The sequence below is a fragment of the Pongo pygmaeus genome, chromosome X, assembly GCF_028885625.2.
Source record: "Pongo pygmaeus isolate AG05252 chromosome X, NHGRI_mPonPyg2-v2.0_pri, whole genome shotgun sequence".
Lineage (NCBI taxonomy): Eukaryota > Metazoa > Chordata > Mammalia > Primates > Hominidae > Pongo > Pongo pygmaeus.
In genome coordinates, this window is record NC_072396.2 from 115,166,266 (window position 1) to 115,180,369 (window position 14,104).

The 14,104-nt window shown below is 42.2% G+C and overlaps 1 protein-coding gene across 2 annotated transcripts in view; it reads left to right on the forward strand.

Moving 5' to 3' along the window:
* The first annotated feature begins 702 nt into the window (after window positions 1-702).
* PAK3 (p21 (RAC1) activated kinase 3) overlaps window positions 703-14,104 on the forward strand; it is a 303,836-nt gene continuing 290,434 nt past the window's right edge. The window contains exon 1 of one of the 2 annotated variants that reach the window (XM_054473196.2): window positions 703-965. The gene's annotated coding sequence lies outside the window, so the exon portion shown is untranslated. The remainder of the gene's footprint in view (window positions 966-14,104) is intronic. The other variant, XM_054473193.2, reaches the window with a different exon arrangement.

Genomic DNA, 14,104 nt, shown 5'->3' on the forward strand with positions numbered 1-14,104 from the left:
TCCGTGATGACCTTCAACTCTCTGATCCCCAAGAAACCAGTCTTGGTCCTCATCTAAACTGAGTACCCCACTCCTAGAGGAAAAATGGCAAGAGGATTAGGTGACCCCTTGTCACCAGAGAAGCCAGGGACCAGAGTAATGTTGATTGGATAAACTGACTAAAAAGTAGAGAATTAATTTTATGCCACTTGGTTACAGGGACAGAGTTATTGCAATGGAAAGAAATAGAGGAGAAAGAGTAGAGTGTAAATGCTGTATGAAGTTATAGGCACTCCAACTTGTAAATATCGATCACAGTGAGAACAGAAATTATCTTCTGACTAGTCCAGGCATTGCCCAGTACAGTGTGAGTGCTCACTCAATGCAATGTGATGGTGATGGTAACTGTCCTTGGTCTCTTTCCTTTCTCCTTGGCTATAGAGTTTTCAGAGAGATGTGCGGATGCAAGCTACCAGTGCCCAGAAAGAAGATTGAAGAAAGGGGTACGGGCACCTTCTCCCCGCCCTCGCTCCCCCCAGCCCCCATCCCACCGACCTAAACAGTCAGGCTTGAGAGACTGGAAGGGTTTCACTTCCGCCTGGCTGCAGGAACCACAAGTTCCAGACTAGGTCGTAATTGGAATAATCACAGTCAAAATACACCCAGATGCTCTCACACACCCAGACGCGCGCGCATCCCCGGGCCATGGGGCGCACGTGAGCCCGCACCCCGCGCACCCAGCCCTGCCTCTCGCCAGAGCATCCTCAGCAGCTGCCACCGAAGCAGCCTCCTCCTTCTCTCTTCCTCCTCCTCCTACCACCGCCGCCGCCACCACCGCTGCGGCTGTGATCTCGTATCCCCTCTCGTCCTCCTTCCTCCCCCAGTTCCTGCTCCTCCTCCCATCCCCTGCTCCTCCTGCCCAGCAGCGAAGGCAGAACCCTCGGCTACCGCCTTCCTTCGCTCTGACCAAGAAGAGGCTGGAACAGGTCTGTGCAGGGAGGGCGCTTTGTTGCGGGCTGCTGGAGCTCTTGTGGCTCCAACAGCCACTAGGAGGGCACGGGGCTGGAGGGATGGTAGATTATTTCTCAGTTTTCAGTCTTGCTCTATGAATAGATGGAGGGCGAAAGGCTGGGAAGGCAGCTGGTTCCCTTTGCCAGTTCGCCTTCCTTTTTGGTTCATGGCGAGAGAGCACTGAAGCTGCCCGGACTCCTGCCCCCGCCCACCCCTAAAGCTCTCTTTCTTTGCGTCCCCACTCCCTGCATCCACTTCCCCGGGCTGAGCTTTCTCTTGTTCAGAGAGCTCAGGGATGGGGGCGGGGAGAGATGGATGGAGATGATCCAGCGGGGCACCTGGGTGCCTGGGGCTTTGTTACATACAACAAAACCAGTCCTCCTCAGCTTCCAGCTCCAGGCTAGGCTGCGGTCCGCCGGCAATGTGGGGTGTGGGTCGGGAGACTAGGGAAGTGAGAGAATGTGAGAGGGCACTCCCTGTATGTGACTGCACACAGGAATGCAGTGGTGTGTGTCGTGGAGATGGTGTGGGTTTTGTGTGGAATTCAGTGAGTGCGAGTTGGAGTGGTGTGTGTGTGTGTGTGTGTGTGTGTGTGTGTGTGTGTCTGCGCCATGGGGCTGGGCTACTCTTGGCATTACATGTCCTTGGGTCTCATTCCATGCCAAGCCAGACTGCAGCAACACGCAGGTGGATCAGATCCAACCTGTTCTGCCCATATTGGAAGGATAACGATCGGTTTCAAAGTGATGGAAATCCCCCCAGCTGGGACTGTTGCTTAGGACTTTCTGGATGCGGAATTTCGAGCCAGGTTGACCAAGCCCTACCAGATAGCGTTATTGTTCTCCCAAAGATGCCCAACTTTCTTAGCAGGTTTTCCTCTCTCAGCCAATGAGGATCCAAAGCTCTTACAGTGATCCCTGCAGTGCCTTCCCACACCCATTTTAATTAGCGCATCCTAATGTTTTCAGGTCTTACTACAATGAAGTTAGTGGTGTGCTAGGATGTAGTTCTATGTTTGAACTAAAAAGAACAAACTAAATGCACCTATGTATTAGTCATGAATTTGATATAGAGGTTTTTTTTTTTCTTTCTTGAATGATAAGGTATGAACTGGTATGGCCACTTTTTAATCAAAGAAAGAAGAGATCAATAAAAACGAACAAAACTGCTAAACTTTCTCTTTGACATTTTTATTTGTGGTTTTAATAAAACATTGTTTTTCAGGGTCCAAAAATATACAGTTAAAGGTAGTGATTAATCAAACAGCAGACATTTTTTGCATACCTGCTATGTGTTATTAACGTTAAGTATTGAAAGTATATAAATGAATAAAACATCATCTCAGCTCACAGGGAGTGCACAATCTGGTAGGCAAGATAGAGCGTGTAAACAGACAATTAGAGTAAAGTGTATGACAAGGGGCAGGCAGGGTATTGTGGGAGCCCGAGGGAGGTATGCTTGATTGGGGATGGGGGTTATGATCAAGAAAGGCTTCATGGGCAAGGTGACATTTGAGTTGAGTCTTGAAGAATTAATTCACCAGGTTGCTAAGTGGAAAATGGTATCCTAAGTTGAAAGAATGGCATGTATGAAGGTAGAAAGGTCATAGTTAAGTGAGACTGCAGGGAGTCCTTGGAAGTGTGACTGCCAAATTCTCAACAAACTCAGAATGGGTCTTTCTGGTTTGGAGTGATGACTGGTGGCACATCCAAAAAAAGCCAGTATTGCAGATTGATAAAGACCACAACACATCTCTATCTTAAGAAACATCTGGCTCATTTACTAATATTAGTGTGTTTTGCTTTAAGCAAATCTGATATATGTAAATGTGAGATTCCAAGGCAAATGAACTAAATGGACAATATTTACATTGCAGAATTTGCTGCTTTACAAAAGGATTCATAATCAGATTATGTTAATTAACACTGCCTCTCTGACCTTTACAGTGAATTTCTTTTAACCAAAAGTCCACTAACGGAATTTTTCCAATAGTCCATGAATGGATAAAGACAGGCATACCTGCATTACATTTACTTTTTGCGCAAAAATTTACCAACTTCAACGCAAGAATTTCCTCTCATTCTGTGGATGTTTAATAAATACTAAAAGAAAATATGAAAATGCTAGTAATGAACATTAAATCCATTGGCTGAGATCTTTTACCATTCAAACTGTATATAAAATAGAAATTAACCTGAACGGGATCTTGAGGAATTTTTACATTTTAGGCACTTTTAGTAGTTTCACTGGTAATTAACAATGGTACAAGATTTCTGTGCTGTATGTTAGTTTTAAAATGGATATATAATGACTGCTCTAATGCTCGTGCAATTAAGCCAGAACAGGGGCACATTCTGAGTCTCCTGTTTTGTTGTGTTGGTGCTGATTGCATTCATAGGCTGATAAATGGCCCTGGGAGTGAGACTAAAAGACTGATTATTTCTACTGGAAATGCCTGGTGGTCACAAAATTATGCTAGGTAAGAGTGTGGGTTCTGAGAACATGGATCAGCACCCATCTGGAGCACCTCTCCCCTTAAATGAAGACCAAAAATAGCCCTGGGTTCTATTTGAAAGGAAAGACAGAAGTAGATGAGCTTGAATGACTTCTTTCCTCGTCTGGACAATACCTTGCTGTGGAGGAGTTGATGGCCTAGGGTACTTTGGGCACATAAAGGTCATTTGTTCACTGGCTGTCAATACCAGAAGGTATCAGGCAGTATCTCTAAGATACATTCTCCAAAGCTTGGGCTGGAATGGAATTGATCTGTCAGCTGTGTTGATGCTCAGATCTGTCTAGTTACTAGACAGTGTTTTTTGATGTAGGTTCTAAAGAAGACTAGTTCCATAGAATGTTAGTAGGGCACACCTCTCCCTGTCCACACACACACAAAGACACAGGGTTTTGTGGTCAAGTTAAGTTTTGGAAATTCTTACTTAAACATAAACAGGTTTGTTTCCTGCAGGGCTTCTAAAAGTCTTTACTAGGCTAATGAATATTGTGACTCTCCAGGAGTATAAAATATGCAGCATTTCTCAGATGGAATTACCCATAAAGCATGGTGTTCCAACAAGCATTTGGGTCTACTGGTGTTGAGAGACACGTTCTTTGGATAAGAGCATTCTCTGCTGAGTTCTGATTTCAGAGGCTGTCGGCATCTTGCTGGGTAAGCTTGGATGACTCGCTTTACCCCTCCCGGCTTTCCTTCCATTCCCCCCTCTTTAAAATGAGGCTGATAATAATCATCACTCTCACTGACTGTGATGGTGTGATGACAACTAAGATAATATCTCTGTAAGTATTTTGAGCTGCTTAGAAGAAAGGCTCTATGTAAACTCAAGGTTATTATTAAAGTGAAGTGAAGAATTAAGGCAATTATCCTGATAATGCAGGCCCAAATTCTGTCTTTCTGCTGAGTTATTGGGCAGACTGCCTCATTTCTCTGCTCTGCTTTGACTGCAGAGACCTATCCTCATTCAACCTTGGCTGACTCAGTTCTCTGGGTTTATTTCCTTTCACATTCTGAAAATTTCAGCTTGGCCTTTAATATCCTGGTCCAGAGGTATCATCAGTACAGCCTTCAGAAAAAGTCCATCAATCTGAACATACACTGCTGACTAGAGAACCCTGGAGTTAGGAATTAAGTTTAGTTGGAAAATTGCTTTTATCCTTCAGACTAATTGTCTTTCAGAAGCAGTTGTAAAGGGCCATGTTGGAAGCTAGCTGGTGCAGGATTTCTCTCCAGTAGCCCCAACACCCAACCTGGGCTGGAGTCCTGTTTACAGCAGATGCTTCTTGAACAACAGTTTCAGGGGTCCATTTTGTCAATGGGAAGCTGAGGCCATCTTTAAGGAAATTTAAAGGTAAAGGAAATAGCATTCATGTGACTATTGACCCTTCTTGGATCCCTTGACTGCTATTAATTCCCAGAACCTTTTTTTCTTTACAAACTGCCTTGAAAGGAGAATGGAGTTCTTGAGACTTAATGGCTGATAATCATTGCAAACTGGGTTTGGGGTAGAGACTGTTGCACAAGGCATTCAGTCTCTACCCCAAAATGAATGTCAAGACATTCGGGTTACTGGTTCTAGAGTACTCTGTACTCAGATTAGCTCTTCTCTGCATGAAAGCAGCAAGCTTCAGTTGTAATATGAAGGATTTCTGTTAGCCACAAGAGAGAACTGTGTGACTTTAAGACTGTGTGATGCTGTAAAGCCAGAGTGAAGTTATTCGCTGTTCTGGAGTACATAGTGGAGATGCTTGTTCAGTGGGGGACATTCATAGAATGATAGAGCTACAAATGCCTATGGAAGTTTCTCTGTTGTAAACCTTATGTTTGGATGATGAAAATGAGGATGGAAGAAGTGAAGTGAGTTGTCCAAGGTCACACAGCTACCACATGACAGAACAGAAGTCATTCTAAGAGTTGAAACTCAGATCTGCTGCCTCCCAGTGTTCTTCTCTTTGACTTAACTGCCTTCTTGTGTAGTTCAGGAGAGTGAGGATTGGCTCATTTGGTGGGACTTGGAGGTCATGGCCACTTCTGAGCAGTATGGGCTCTCACATGGCAGTTTTAGCAGAGGGATAGGTTTCTAGTGGAGCCCTAAAAGACCATGTTTCTCTCTCTCCCTCTTCACTCCTCTTGAGTGTATAGTTGTCTGATTCACCAAGCCAACCACCCAGTTGGTAACCTGAGGACTGGATATTCTGCCTCAGATTCATGGTGGATGATTTGATCATCCTAGTCCTTTTACCTTGGTGATTAATTAATAACCATTTTCTGTGTGCCAAGGATCCCCTTGAAAGTCATGAAAGTTACTGATGCACTCTCCAGAGAAGGCCTCTCATCCACAGACATGTGCATGTAATTTCAAGGCATTGTAGGTCAAGAGCTCTTGCTCTGCTTGCTGTTGGTATTGGTACACAGCCTAGGGTCACTGGTAGAAGCTCCCTAAATATGAAAGATTCCCAGAGGTGGAATTGTCAATCTTAACTTGGAGGGAAATGGAAATGCTGGGATGAGCTTTGTGCCAAATAGACAGGGGACAGGAGGTAGAGTGGAATTTCTTATGGATAAAAGAATGGAATTGGATCCTGAATTCGAGATAAAAATAGAAAAGTAATTGAAGTGAGCTAACCACGTCACGTTGCTTCAACCTTATGAAAGAAAGTGAAGTGGGGAAGCTAAGCAGGTGGGGAATTTGGGAGGACTGGGGAGGGAGTCAGTCCAGAAAGGGTGGCAATCATGCCATATTTAAATGAAATAAAAATTCTTCCCAAAGAATGAGACAACTCTTTCACTTCTCTCCAGATTTCTTACCCTAGTCAAACACCTAAATACCAAAAGCTCAGGGCTTTGGGTATTAGAAGTTGTCTTAGATTCTGGAACACTGTCTCCTTGAAAAGGACACATTTAAAGGCTGGGAGTGGGGGCTGGACATTGTGAGGGAGTGGCACAGCATGCCTCTCTTCTTGTTTACAAAAGCATTTTTATTATCAAAGAATACATGCTCATTCTTGCTTATAAAAATAGAGATATGATGTAGAATGTTCCTTCCTTGTCTCTCCAACACTGATCCCCCACCATGTACACAGGTTGGTATGTGTCACATTGTGCATGTTTTTATGAATATTCACATAAATATATTCATGTACATAAAATAATCAAAGATGTGACCATGTGCTGTTCTACAGAATGCTTTTTACTGAACTATATGTCTGAAGATCTTTTATTGCCAGTAGACATCTAGTTATTTCATTCTTTTTTTAAAATTTTGCTTTAAGTTCTGGGATACACGTGCAGAATGTGCAGGTTTGTTACATAGGTATACATGTGCCATGGTGGTTTGCTGCAGCTATCAACCCATCATCTAGGTTTTAAGACCTGCATGCATTAGGGATTTGTCCTAATGCTCTCCCTCCCCTTGTCCCCCAACCCCTGACAGATCCCAGTGTGTGATGTTCCGCTCCCTGTGTATTTTATTCTTATAAATAACTGCATAGTATTCTATTATATAATTGTAATATAATCTCTCTAATCCAACCTTTGTTGATGAATTTTTGCATTATTTCTGATTATTTTTACATTATTAAATATTGGTGCAATGTACCTTCTTGTACATACATCTCTGCATACCACTGTGAGCAATTTTGTCATATAAATTTAAAGTAGTAAAGTTGCTGATTTGGAGTTTGATTTGCACATCTTTGATTTTAATAGAGCCTGACAAACTGCCTCCCAGAAAGGCTATCACAATTTACCTTCCCATCAACAATGGCCATTTCTCCACACTCTTCCTCATCAATTTCAGATATTATTGATCTTTTTAATCTTAGACAATGTGAAGGCTGAAAAAAAAATCTCCTTTCTCTTTGCATTTCATTGAGTACTAGTGAGGTTGAACATCTTTTCTTGTGTTTTTTGGCCATCTGTGTTTCTTCTGTGTTGCCATTTCATATCCCTTGCCTGTTTTTCTTTTGAGTTGTTCTTTCTGCTTCTGATAACTGGGTTCTCCTTCTTTTGAGTTGTTCTTTCTGCTTCTGATAAGGAGGATCTCTAAATATTTTGGATAGTAACCATTTAACTGTTCTCTATGTTGCAAATATATTAAGCTGTTTATTGTTTGTCTTTTAACTTTGATTTGGATGTCTTTCACTGTACAGAAATGTTTATGATTTTTTTAAAAATCACAATTTTCAATCTATTCCTTTATAAGCAAACAATGCCACAATTAGATATCCTTGCACTATGTCATATACAGTTGGCTCATTATTTCCTTAAGATAAATTCCTAGGATTAGATTTGTTCAGTTAATATTTTTCTAGATATTGCCAAATTGCTTTCTAAAATGTTTCTAGCAAGTTACACTCCAACTACAGTGTATACAAGTACATTTTCCCCCTCCTCCTGATGTCTTCTGATAATTCAGGTTTTGGCTGTTAAATCAAATGCTAGGCTGAAATTCATATTTGACTGGGAGGAAAGGAAAGGCTGAGAAAGGCTGGGAGCAGAAATCCCTAACTGCACGTGGAACACGTGTAATACATGTTTCACCTTCAATTATTTAAGTAAACATGCTCTTTAATTCATTTCCAACTAGAACTGTGTCGAAAGCATTTTCCAACGTTAAATCACTCTAAATTCACTGTGAAATGAATGACCATTTAGGGTCATCTCTGCTGGCAGCATCCGCAACAGCAGGCAATGATGAACTAACTTTAGAGCTCTATCTCATCTTAAGACACTTGGAAAAAATCTACTGCTGCATCTTCACTGATCTCTGAGGTCAGCTAGATTGGTTCCATAGCTTTCTGAAGGCTGAGTGGTGAGTAGGAATCAGTTTCTGTCTAACTTGGCTTCCTGCAAAGAGGACAAGTTTGAGGTCCTCCTGTGAGAAGTTATTCTAACAGAAATAAACAGTGATGTCACACTCTGCAAAGGGAATAGTAGCAAACAAGTACAGGTGTCGCTTTTTCCCTCACTCTGCCTGGGCTTGCCTCATCTTCTTGTGCCTGTTTTCTGCCAGTATCCAGATATGGTCAAGGGTATTTTGGTGTGTGCTTTAGGCCAAAGGTAGGGTCTGTGGATTAGAAGATGGAAGTCTGAGTGGTAGTTTATGTAGCTTACAAATATCTTTTGTCTGAAGAGCACAGTAGCAACCTAAAATCCTTTGGAGGTGGCAGGGCAATGGGGAAACAGGAAAAAGTGGTGATAGTTGTTGCTTACCCATTTTACAGATGGAGAACACATCTGGAAAGGAGAAATGCTCCAAGAGTTGGACACTGCTGGAAAAGGATCCTGGCATACCTCCTAATACTTGCTAACTAAAGATTTGGCAACTTCTCTCCTCTAGGGATATATGTAGGTGCCTTTAAAGTGAAGTTTCCTGATTTGATATGTTTAATAATGCCCTTTGTACTTACCCATAATTCACTTTACCTAGTGTGGTGTTGACACAGCCCACCCCAGGGACGCTTTTGAGCTGTCAGAAGATGGGTGGATTATTGTCCCCAAAGGAATAATTTGGATTACTTGAACTATTGACAATTATGAGTTGTGGTTTTCCACTTACCTTAAAATCTTGGTATTTGGCAAATGACTTTAGATTGTATCTAATATTTGTCTTTTTTTCTCCTTTTTAAAGGTTTGGACTAGAGTAAGCATAGTTCACAGAGGAAATGATGGCCAGATAATATAATTATTCAATTTTGCTGCCTTGAAAAAAGTGGTTTTAGTTTTTATGCTAATGAATGTCCTATTTTAAAACTAGTGTTTCTCTTTTTAATTGCCAGATAATTTAAAATTGAAACATCATAGCCACAAATATGGATTCTATACATAAATCATATGATACATTTATACTTTTTGATGGTTACAAGTGGAAAGGTCATCTTTCTTTTTAAAACTATGCTTGGTGCTTTAAGTAGAATTGGAAATTGTCATGTTTTTCTTTTCTAATGAACTATTCTGCAAAGGTAACATTGTTTTTTTAACTGTGATTAGAAGTGGGAGGGGATGTCTGACTCCATACTTAATCCAAAAATAAAAACCTCATTAACAAAGAGGCAAAGAGAGTCAGTAAATGGAGCTTACATTAAATTGGGAGGCGGAAGTCCAGGGTTCGAGTTCTGGTTTTGATATTAATTAGTTGTGTGACCCTGAACTACAGCTTAAATGTCTCTGAGCCTCAGATTCCTGACATATAAAATGAGGGCATCGTTAGGAATTGATGATCCATATTGTAATTCCTTCAACTTAAACAGGCATTCTCATCTCCAAAGTCAATGCTTGCTTTGTGACAGAATCACTTGGGGACACTTTAAAAATATATTTTCAAGGCCCCACCTCAACTAGTTGAATCTGAAACTCCAAGGGTAGACCCAGGAAATCTATTTGTTAACTAGCTTCTTAGGTGATTCGGGAGACGACTGGAACACCCTCCAGAGGTAACTTTCAGGAGGCAAGATCTCCTGGTGCTTTCTGGCTTGAGAGAATGAAACCATTTTCAAAAGTGGGGAAGTCCAGGTCACCTAGGAGCTCTGGCTTAGAAATCTATGATATGAAACTGCACTTGGGGAGGCTGGCTTTTGGCCTAGCTCCCTGGGACTGGTTTCTGCAGAGGTGAATGGAGAGCACAGTGTTCTTTTTAAGAAGAGCGAGTTTGGACGAACAAACTGACCAGTCATTTAATAATGAGTATATTTCAAGTCTTTTGGCACAATATCTTGAGAAGAAGCATTACTGAGAGAGGGCACAGTGATTTCCATAACTTTTAGACTGTTTTGGCCCAAGCTTTCCTTTGAATCCTATTTCAAATTTGTATTCCCTCTTTGACTTTTTCAACTTTTGTTCTTCTTCCCTTCATTAAATTCACAGTGTTGCAGTGGGTTTTTCCCACTTCCCCTTGATCTCACTGATCCTATTTCCTTCAGCCATAGGTATCTCTCGATACCATCCTACCTTCTAACTGCCAAAAAGAAAGGAGTCAGCACTAATGTACACCAATTTGCCCCACTATTTCCTTCTGCCCCAACTTTCAGCCCCTCACTTCATTATGGGAGTAGTTGGAGCTAGGGAAATGCTTCTGTAAGGCAAACTTTCAGAGACAGCAAGTGTTTTTTTTTATATATAGCTCCTATTTATTAACTATTTGTTGTGTGTCAGGTATTGCACTGCTCTTTGCATGTGTTGTCTCATTTAATTTTCTCCACAACTCTGTTAGGTTAATACTGTTAGCATTCCATTTTACAGAGGAGGGAACTAAGACTCAGAGCAGCTAAGTGATTTGCACGAGTTCACTCAGATGGTGAGCAGCAAAGTGAATCTCTGTCTGGTCTTGGGGTCTGAATGGTTAAACAGAGTGTTCTACTATTAAGGGCTTCCTGTGGTAATAAGACTGTGTTACACCAAAGGGGAATGTATGAAGCAACAGATCTTCTTGGGTGTGACCAGTCTGAGCCTTGAAGCAACAATAAAGACCAGGAAAGAAAGGGGAGGTTCATTTTAATGGCAGCAAAATGTTGCCAGAATTATGGTGTGTCATTGTAGGGGTGGGGCTCAGAGATTAGTCTTGATTCTTGTGAATTGTTAACTGAGTAAATCTCTAAATATTATCGTTGAGAGATAAATTCCTGATATCCCCGTGACTATCGTTTGCTTCACAAATCATGGGAATGTGGAACATACTTTTTGTTTTCCTCCTACTCCCAGCAGGAGACTAGTGCCAAGGGTATAGAGGACCTCTGGGAGGCAGGGAGTGACTTCCTGGATGTTTTCAGCTAAAGGGAGCCTGGGTGGGGGAAGACAACCAGGGGGAGGACCCAGAATAACATGAACAACAGTGTTGTTGGCTTGGATTATTGGGTTTCCAGCTCACTCGAGTTCTTCCTGTCTGATTCTCATTATCAAACTTGCAGCATGCAGCAAAGGATATTTGGCATCCACCAATACAGACTCATTGATCTAGGATTGATATGATTCAAACTCATGAACATAACCAAAGCATGCACTGCAATTTCCAGACTATACGTATGAGACCAAGTCCGTCCTTAAACCCTAAACTAATGCCCTTTTTGAAGTAGCCCAAATTTCACTTTGACTGTAGTATAGGGCATTGAGCAATTTAACATCACTGCACAAAAACAGACCATTTGTTTTCTTTTCCGCAGCTCTTTCCTAGAAAGGTCTTCTATTGGCTATAATTTCTCTAAAAATTCCCTTCCAATTGGAGCCCTCAGGGGAGGACTTGCACTCATTTTCTGCAGTATCTGTCCTCTTTATTGCCGTTTCCGGTAATGAGAGCCAATACGCATCAAGAAACCAAAGATGAGCCAGGCATGGGGGTGCGCACCTGTAGTGTACCTCAGCTACTAGGGAGGCTGAGGTGGGAGGATCACTTAAGCCCATGAGTTTGAGGCTGCAGTGAGCTGTGATTATGCCACTACCCTCCAGCCTGGGCAAAAGAGTGAGACTCTGTCTCTTGATAAAGGAAAGAAAAGGAGAAACCAAGAAACTACGGTCTTGTAAGGCCTCAATTGCTTGCTCCGTGTCTAATGCCAGATAAGTCACTTTGCCTCTTTAGGCCTCAGTTCTTCCATCTGCAATGATTCTAATTCTCCCTTCTCTGTGGAAAACTTGGAGCAATCAGATCACTGAAAACAGACTACTTTGAAAGAAAAGTGGCCCAAGATATATGACTGTGAATGTCTTCATGTTTTCCCTGGCAAAAGAGCTGTTTTGGAGCAAAAGAGAGGGTAGGGTAAAGGTTAAAAGATCACTTGCTTAAGTTTAAGTCCCTGCTCTGCCTTCTGCTAGCTGTGTGGTCTTGGAAGGTTTCTTAACCACCTAACTGCCTTGGCTCTGTAAAATGGAAAAAGTAATATTAGTACTTACCTCACAGAGTTGTGGTGAGGAATCAAAGAGATAATCTATGTCTGTCCAATAGATAGTGTTTATTTATGGCAACTATTTTTATTTTGAATGCATGAAGCTCCATGAAGAGGTTTGAATCCTGGCTCAGGCACTTTGGACAGTCACTTAGCCTCTCTAAACCTCTGTTTCTTCACTTGTGTAATGGCGATAATAATAATAGCTACCTTTTAGGGTTTCTTGAGGAATATATAAGATAATTCCTGCAAAGTTCTCAGTACACCACCTGGTACACAGAAGTGCTCAATAAGCTATTGCTATCATCATTCGGTTGCCATCCTCAGAGACCTTGTGGATCCTTTGGTCCCTGCTTTTCTATATCTGGACCACCTATGGGCCTGGCTCCCACCCCAGGAAATATTTCTGGTGCCTGTGATGTACTATTATCCCCATTTACCCTTGTTTGTGTTAAGTAGAGGAGATGGCCTTTTTGCATGGGGAGGCCCCAAGACTGAGGGGACTTCTTGCTAAAGCACTGCACAAGGGCTGCTTGTGGAGAGCAGCTGATTCCTTGACCTCGAAAATGGTCACAAAGCAGTGACAAAAATGGAAACAAAGCAGACCCTGCTTTACGACTCCCACTGGAGCGTGGTCCCATGAAGCACAAAGTTCTGTCATTGCCCTCGCCACACCTTCCCTGTCGGCTCCACCAGCCATATATTCCCTTCTGACATTCCTCCAAGATGATTGGTCAGAGAGCACTTCGTCTCCTCCCCACATAATATGTTGAGTAAGGCAACCAGATGCTGCCATAGTGACAATTCCTACCTGATCAACAGAGCTGGGAATTAAGCCCTGGTGACAGGACCTGCTTTGTGGAGGGCCTCCTCCCAGGGCATCGCCTAGCTCAGCCTGGTGATGAAGCAACCTGCCCTACCCACCACTGTCTGTGTACTAATCTCTGGGCCTTTCTCTATACATTAATCCACATCTCTGGGGCCCCAAAGTGACCATTTCAGAGAAATTCTGACCTCATTGGATTCCCCAATGTCTCTGCCTTAGTTCAGACCTTCATGACTTCTTGCCTGAACTATATCATATTATTGTTCCTGCTACTTTTACTTCTATGAATAACAATAAATTATAGCTAACAGTTATTGTGTGCTTATTATGTCCTAGGTGCTGTGCTAGCATTTGCATGTATTATCTCATTTAATAGTCACAAAAACCCTATGAGGCAGGCACTATTATCCCCATTTTACAGAGGAGCAATTATAATAGCAGCTAACATATATTGAGTGCTTACCATGCGCTAGGCACTGTGCTAGCTGCCTTATATATTTTTTTCTCATTTAATCCTCATGATAACTGTATAAGGTAGGCATTATTACTACTAATAGAGATATCTGTAGGCCTCTGGTAGTAAAGGGCTGGATAAGAACCCTGATACTTATGAAATATTCAGAAGGGTTGCGTGACCCAAGAGGACTTTGGATGTACTTTTACAAGTCCTTCCTCACCACCCCTTTCCACTTCCTCACTAGGTGCTTGGGTACAGTAGACATTGCTCATTTTGAATCTTGCAGGGACCCTGGCCATGGCTGGTGATAGGAGAAGGAGTGGTGAATCTTTCTTACCCTGGGTTGTTTTGGGGATATCTGGGATCAGGCTATGGTAGAGGCACAAAAATTTTCATGCCTTGCTCATGGTGTTTTCCTACTTGGTCTTCTCTAAAAATCCTTCTCA